This window comes from Triticum urartu, unplaced genomic scaffold (assembly GCF_056163025.1).
Source record: "Triticum urartu cultivar PI428250 unplaced genomic scaffold, HENAU_Tu73 scaffold1574, whole genome shotgun sequence".
NCBI lineage: Eukaryota > Viridiplantae > Streptophyta > Magnoliopsida > Poales > Poaceae > Triticum > Triticum urartu.
Genome location: NW_028260037.1, coordinates 1 through 7500, shown reverse-complemented (window position 1 = coordinate 7500; position 7500 = coordinate 1).

The window sequence follows — 7500 nt, the reverse complement described above, 5'->3', positions numbered from 1 at the left end:
TTCCTATAAGAGAATGGTTTCCATTACTTTGAGAAATGGATTCTTATATCAAACTATAGCTATTGCATTAAAGAAGAAAAGAAACTAATAGAAGTCGAAGACGCGGAATGATAGTGAATAGAGAGAAAGATTCTTCTGATTTTCTTGTTTCTATCTACTAGACGCCGTAGAGAATTGAGAATTTTCATGTCTTTCAATTCTCGTACTCGTAATTGGAAAGTTATGGAAGGAGACCCATCATTTTGCAATGAAAACAACATATAAAACTCTGGACAATTTCGAAATCAGGCCAAGCGTCTTAATACATATGCAAAAAAATTCATTATTGGCCCACCATTGATTAGAAGATTTAGCTTGTATGAATCGCTATTGGTTTGATACGAATAATGACAATCGTTTCAGTATGTTAAGGATACAGATGTATCCACAATTCATTTAGAGTTACTTAATAGTCTATTTCTTATACCATATCTCTATCCCGTGAAATTCTCGAGCCAAAAGATGGATGCATATGCTGTGTTTCATTTTGCTAAATGATATCAATTAAATGGTGTATCAATTCCATAAATTGCATATAGCAATAAATAAATCAGCAAAATTCTTTCTAATATTTTAGATAGAAGAAACATTTCTTCTATCTAAAATATTAGAAAGAATGTACCCTTCTATCCAAATCCAATTTGCATCGATAAAATAAATCCAAATTCCAGTAGTAGATGAATAATTGCAAATTTGTGTGTGTACGAGATTAGAATAACTTCAAAATAACTGACATAATTTTGTATTTTTCCTGATCAGAAAAATACATGAAAAAGAAAGGAGGTAGAAAAATTTTTGGATTTATGGTTAAAGAAGAAAAAGAAGAAAACAGGGGTTCTGTTGAATTTCAAGTATTCAGTTTCACCAATAAGATACGGAGACTTGCTTCACATTTGGAATTACACAAAAAAGATTTTTCATCGGAAAGAGGTCTACGAAGACTTTTGGGAAAACGTCGACGTTTGCTGGCTTATTTGGCAAAGAAAAATAGAGTACGTTATAAGAAATTAATCGGTCAGTTGAATATTCGGGAGCAGTAATTTAATCGTTCAAATTTTTTTCTTGTTTTATTATTTTTTTAGTAGTCTTATAGTAGTCTTAGATTTTTCATTTTGATGAGCCTCGCTTTGAGGAATTCATGGAATAATCCATTTTCATGGAATAATGAATTAAGGAAGAAAGGATATGAGTCTACCGCTTACAAGAAAAGATCTCATGATAGTCAATATGGGCCCTCAACACCCATCAATGCATGGTGTTCTTCGACTGATCGTTACTCTCGATGGTGAGGATGTTATTGATTGTGAACCCATATTAGGGTATTTACACAGAGGAATGGAAAAAATCGCGGAAAACCGAACTATTATACAATACTTACCTTATGTAACAAGGATATAGAGAGATTGTAGAAAGGGGATAGGATAGTTATTTTTGCAAGAGACTTGTTGTAAATTCCTTAACTTAAGAAAGAAAAAAGAATAAAAACACAGATACATAACATAAAAAAAAGAATAAATAAGACGAGATTCGACCTCCCCCTACATATTTAATTTCCTCTCCTATACAAAAACTAGCAAGACCCACTCCATTGGTAATTCCATCAATAACACCCTTATCAAAAAACTCCGTGAGTTCGGTTAACCCTCTTATACCGAGGGTAAAGACCCTAGTATAGAAAATATCTATATAACCACGATTATATGACCAACTGTATATATTTTTTTTTACTTGATCTAAAAATTCTTTTTTAGGATTTCCTTTGTAAAAAGAGTTTATTAAATCCAAATTCTGAAAAAAAGAATAAGCGGATCCATAGAAGATATATGCTATGAATAAACCAAAGATAGCTAGACTTACAGAAGAAATTGCATTAGTAATAAATTCATATGAATTTACAAAAGAATTAGAACTTTCCTGGGTAAAGTTTATTGAGGGAGTTAACCACTTTGATAATATGGTTAACTCTGCTATTCCATTACCAATTCCTCCATTATCAAAAGAGATTCCTATGAATCCAATGAACAAAGTGAAAAGTAGTAATATAAGAAGAGGAAATAACATAGTATTTCCCGTTTCATGCGGATAGGCAAAAGTTTTTTTAGCCCCAAAAGACGTAGTAAAGGATCCTATCCTATTTCTTGTATTACCTTGAATTTTTGGTATATTTTGTGAAAAAAAAGAAACTCCACTCTTCGTTGTTGATAAAACGAAATCCCTATTCACTCCTTTGGGTATCCTTTTTCCCCATAAGGATATTGAATACAAGGAACTCTCTTTAGTGCTACTGTAATTTTGAAAATGAACACGCAAATACCCATCAAATGTAAGTAAATATATCCGAAACATATAAAAGGCAGTTAATCCTGCAGTAAAGGAGGCTATTATTCCAAAAAAGGGCGAATACAACCAACTATTACTAAGGATTTCATCTTTGGACCAGAAGCAAGCAAGAGGTGGAATACCACAAAGAGAAAGTGTACCCCATAAAAAAGTAGTTCTTGTGATTGGAATGTATTTTCTTAAACCGCCCATAAGAACCATATTTTGACTTTTATCTGGTGAATATCCAACAAGAGGTTCCATTGAATGAATAACGGATCCGGATCCCAAGAACAATAAAGCTTTTGAATAAGCATGAGTGATCAAATGGAATAAAGCAGCTTGATAAGAACCTATACCTAGAGCTAACATCATATAACCCAATTGAGACATTGTAGAATAGGCTAAGCTTCTTTTAATATCTCTCTGAGCAAGAGCTAAAGTAGCTCCTAAGAATAGTGTTATTGTACCTACTAAAGAAATAAAACTCATTATCAAAGGTAAAGATATGAAAAGAGGAAGAAGTCGAGCTAGAAGAAAAATTCCCGCAGCAACCATAGTTGCTGCGTGTATAAGAGCCGAAATAGGAGTGGGCCCTTCCATAGCATCGGGTAACCATACGTGAAGAGGGAATTGTGCGGATTTCGCAACTGCACCAAGGAATAATAAAAAAGCACACAAAGTAGTAAGTAAAGAGTTAATTCCATTATTAGGAATCCAGTTATTAGCTATTTTGAACAAATCCCTAAACTCTAAACTACCTGTTATCCAAAAAAAACCTAAAATTCCTAATAATAGACCAAAATCCCCTACACGATTAGTTACAAAAGCTTTTTGACAAGCACTCGCTGCGATTGGTCGTGTAAACCAAAAGCCTATCAATAAATAAGAACACATTCCCACGAGTTCCCAAAAAAAATAAATTTGTATCAAATTGGAGCTAGTAACCAATCCCAACATGGAAGTATTGAAAAAACTTATATAAACAAAAAATCTCAAATATCCTTCATCGTGAGACATATAACCATCACTATAAATAAGAACCAGGATTCCTACAGTAGTAATTAGTATTAACATAATAGAAGTAAGTGGGTCAATCAAGTATCCAAATTCTAAAGAAAAATCATTATTGACGGTCCAAGACCATAGATATTGATAGATCGAACTTCCATTTATTTGTTGAATAGACAGTTGAACTGAGAATACCATAGCTATACTTAAGAGTAAAACACTAGGAAAAGCCCATATGCGACGAAGATTTTTTGTTGCTGTCGGAATAAGAATAAGGCCAAATCCCATTGACATAATAACTGGAAGTGGGAGAAGAGGGATTACCCATGCATATTGATATGTATGTTCCATAAGAAAAGAAATTGCAATTTTTACTTCAATTTTTACTTCAATTTTTCTATAAAATTGTTTCCGATTCACCAAACCAATTCTTATCTCTTTCTGAAAGAATAAATAAAAAGAATAAGAAAAAATACTGAAATTCTTAATTTTTCCAAAATTTATCTCATTGAAATAATTAAAAATTAAGAATGGGTTTAGTTGGTTAAATTAAAAAAGTTAATAAAATAACTAGGTAACGAAGTTATTTTATTAACTAAATAAAGATATTTATAAAAATAAAAAAAAAAAAGTGGAATCATTTTACTTTCTATTCATAATTCATTTTTATATTTCTTTAAAACAAAGATGAAACAGCTCTCTTGTTCCATAATTAACTGATTGAGTGAATTCCAATGAAAACCTATGTTTATAAGAAATTATCGAATAGTCCTTACTTCATATAGAACTAAAATTCTAATGACTATAAATTACCTAAGTTTTAGAATGTCTTGTTTAAGAGACTCAGTATTTTTTGTTTTGATTGGAATTCCTTTCCTTTATGGAATACCATTCTGAACTTAATTAACTATTTTCATTTTCCCTTCTTTTTATCCCCCCGTCTTATCTTATATGGGGGATAGGCTTCCATACCATATATCTATATATGGAGTATACTTGATATATAAATAGATATAAATAGATTTAAATGAGAAACCCTTCTATATATTCTATATTATTAAAAAAAAAGTATAAAATATATAAAGAAAAAATGTTAAAAAATTCTTGTTGTCTTATCCGCATTAGACAAAATGAAGTAAAAAATAATTCAAAATTTAAGTATCTTTCAGTATCTAAGTATAAATACTAATAAAAAGAAGAAAGAAGGATTGATTTGCAGCAATAGATGTCTTTCACATACAACTAGAAAAAAGTAATTTCCTTTTTGAATGGCAGTTCCAAAAAAACGTACTTCAATGTCAAAAAAGCGTATTCGTAAAAATATTTGGAAGAAAAAGACTTATTTTTCCATAGTACAATCTTATTCTTTAGTAAAATCAAGATCATTTTCGAGCGGTAATGAGCATCCAAAACCAAAGGGTTTTTCTGGGCAACAAACAAATAATAAGATTTTGGAATAATATGAATTGACTTATCAAAAAAGAATTCCAATTATTTAATAATTTGGATTCTTCTTTGAATGTACTTTTATGTGTCGAATTACTCGGTACAATATTCTTAGAACAAAAAACCCCTCTTATCTTATATATACAAGAAAAAAAAAGTTTTGTTTGGTATACTGTGTGCTAAGTATTCTTTTCCTATCAATGAACTTTTCATAATTTTCCTAATAGAATCCTCATATTCTATTAGGAAAATTATGAAAAGTGGAGTATTCTTACAATAGGACTTACAACTTCCACCTATCTTCTCCAAAATCATAAGGTTAGTAAATCTTATTAATAAGAGCATAAAGACTTTCATTCTAGAAATTTTTAAAAAATCCAAAAAGCCTTTTCTATTTATCCATTTTATTTTAATTTCATCATTAAATAGAAACCCTTTTGGATTTTTTTCATTGTATTGAAAGAATTTTCAAAATGTAAAGGGGAAATTAATTAGAAAAAATTAGTTCTATAATTGCAAGTTAGAAAAAAGAAGTTCCAACTCTTTCAAGCAGTGTTTGTGTTTCTATTGGGCAAAGCAAGAGTTTATTGTAAAAAAAAAAAATGGAAACGATACTACCAAACGAAGTCTATTTTAATGAAAACTCTAATGTTCCTAAATTTTATGGACTTTCCCAATATCGACGATTCCCAAGATAATAGCTATTATTCTTTTAAGTTACCTATTATTTGAAGTTAGCCGCCATGGTGAAATTGGTAGACACGCTGCTCTTAGGAAGCAGTGCTCAAGCATCTCGGTTCGAATCCGAGTGGCGGCATTCTTGAAAAAGAATACAATAGATTAGAAATCAATTCGAAATTTACAATTTTGTAATGGGACCTTCCCCTTATGCTATTTGCAACTTTAGAACATATACTAACTCATATCTCTTTCTCAACGATTTCAATTGTGATTACGATTCATTTTATAACCTTATTAGTTCGTGAACTTGGAGGATTACGCGATTCGTCAGAAAAAGGAATGATAGTTACTTTTTTCTCTATAACAGGATTCTTAGTTTCTCGTTGGGCTTCCTCGGGACATTTTCCATTAAGTAATTTATATGAGTCATTGATCTTCCTTTCATGGGCCCTGTATATTCTTCATACCATTCCTAAAATACAGAACTCTAAAAATGATTTAAGCACAATAACTACGCCAAGTACTATTTTAACGCAAGGCTTTGCCACATCGGGTCTTTTAACTGAAATGCATCAATCCACGATACTAGTACCTGCTCTACAATCTCAGTGGTTAATGATGCATGTCAGTATGATGTTATTAAGCTATGCAACTCTTTTGTGCGGATCCTTATTATCTGCCGCTATTCTAATCATTAGATTTCGAAATAATTTCCATTTCTTTTCTAAAAAGAAAAAAAATGTTTTAAATAAAACATTTTTCTTTAGTGATATTAAATATTTTTATGCAAAAAGAAGTGCTTTAAAAAGAACCTCTGTCCCTTCATTTCCAAATTATTACAAATATCAATTAACGGAGCGTTTGGATTCTTGGAGTTATCGTGTCATTAGCCTAGGATTTACCCTTTTAACCGTAGGTATTCTTTGTGGAGCAGTATGGGCTAATGAGGCCTGGGGATCCTATTGGAATTGGGATCCTAAGGAAACTTGGGCATTTATTACTTGGACCATATTCGCAATTTATTTACATAGTAGAACAAATCCAAATTGGAAGGGTACGAATTCTGCACTTATAGCTTTGATAGGATTTCTTATAATTTGGATTTGTTATTTTGGTATAAATCTATTAGGAATAGGCTTACATAGTTATGGTTCGTTTACATTAACACCTAAATGATTACATAAAATAAAACCTTCATGAAATGAAGGTTTTTACTTTTATGTTTTATTTGAGAACCCCTTGAACGCCTTATCAAAGGGTTCTCAAAAATTCGAGATAGATCTAATTATACTTTTTTACTTATTTCTGCATTATATACTTTTTTACTTATTTCTGCATTAATAGAGCAGACGAGTAAAAAAAAGCAAACCTATTTAGGATAATAATTGGATAAGAGAGCCTCTACCCTGTCAACGGATAGGGAGAGAACAAAATCTGGATAAATACCAATTCCTATTACTGGTAAAAAGATACAGATTAAAATAAAGAGTTCTCGTGGTCCAGAATCCACAAAATTTGCGTTTGGAACATTAAATAGCTTGTATCCATAGAACATCTGGCGTAACATAGATAATAAATAAATAGGAGTTAATATCATTCCAATTGCCATTACAAAAGTAATTAGTGTTTTTGGCATTAACAGAAATTTTGGACTAGTAATTAGTCCAAAAAATACTACTAATTCTGCGACAAAACCACTCATTCCTGGTAAGGCAAGAGAAGCCATTGAAAAGCTACTAAACATGGTAAAAATTTTAGGCATTGGGATAGATATTCCCCCCAGTTCTTCGAGATAAACAAGACGCATTCTATCAGAAGCGGTTCCTGCCAAGAAAAAAAGTGTAGCACCAATAAATCCATGGGATAATATTTGTAAAATAGCTCCATTGAGTCCAATGTTGGTTATGGAACCAATTCCTATAATTATGAAACCCATGTGAGATACAGAGGAATAAGCTATTCTTTTTTTGAAATTTCGTTGACCAAGAGAAGTTGAAGCTGCAT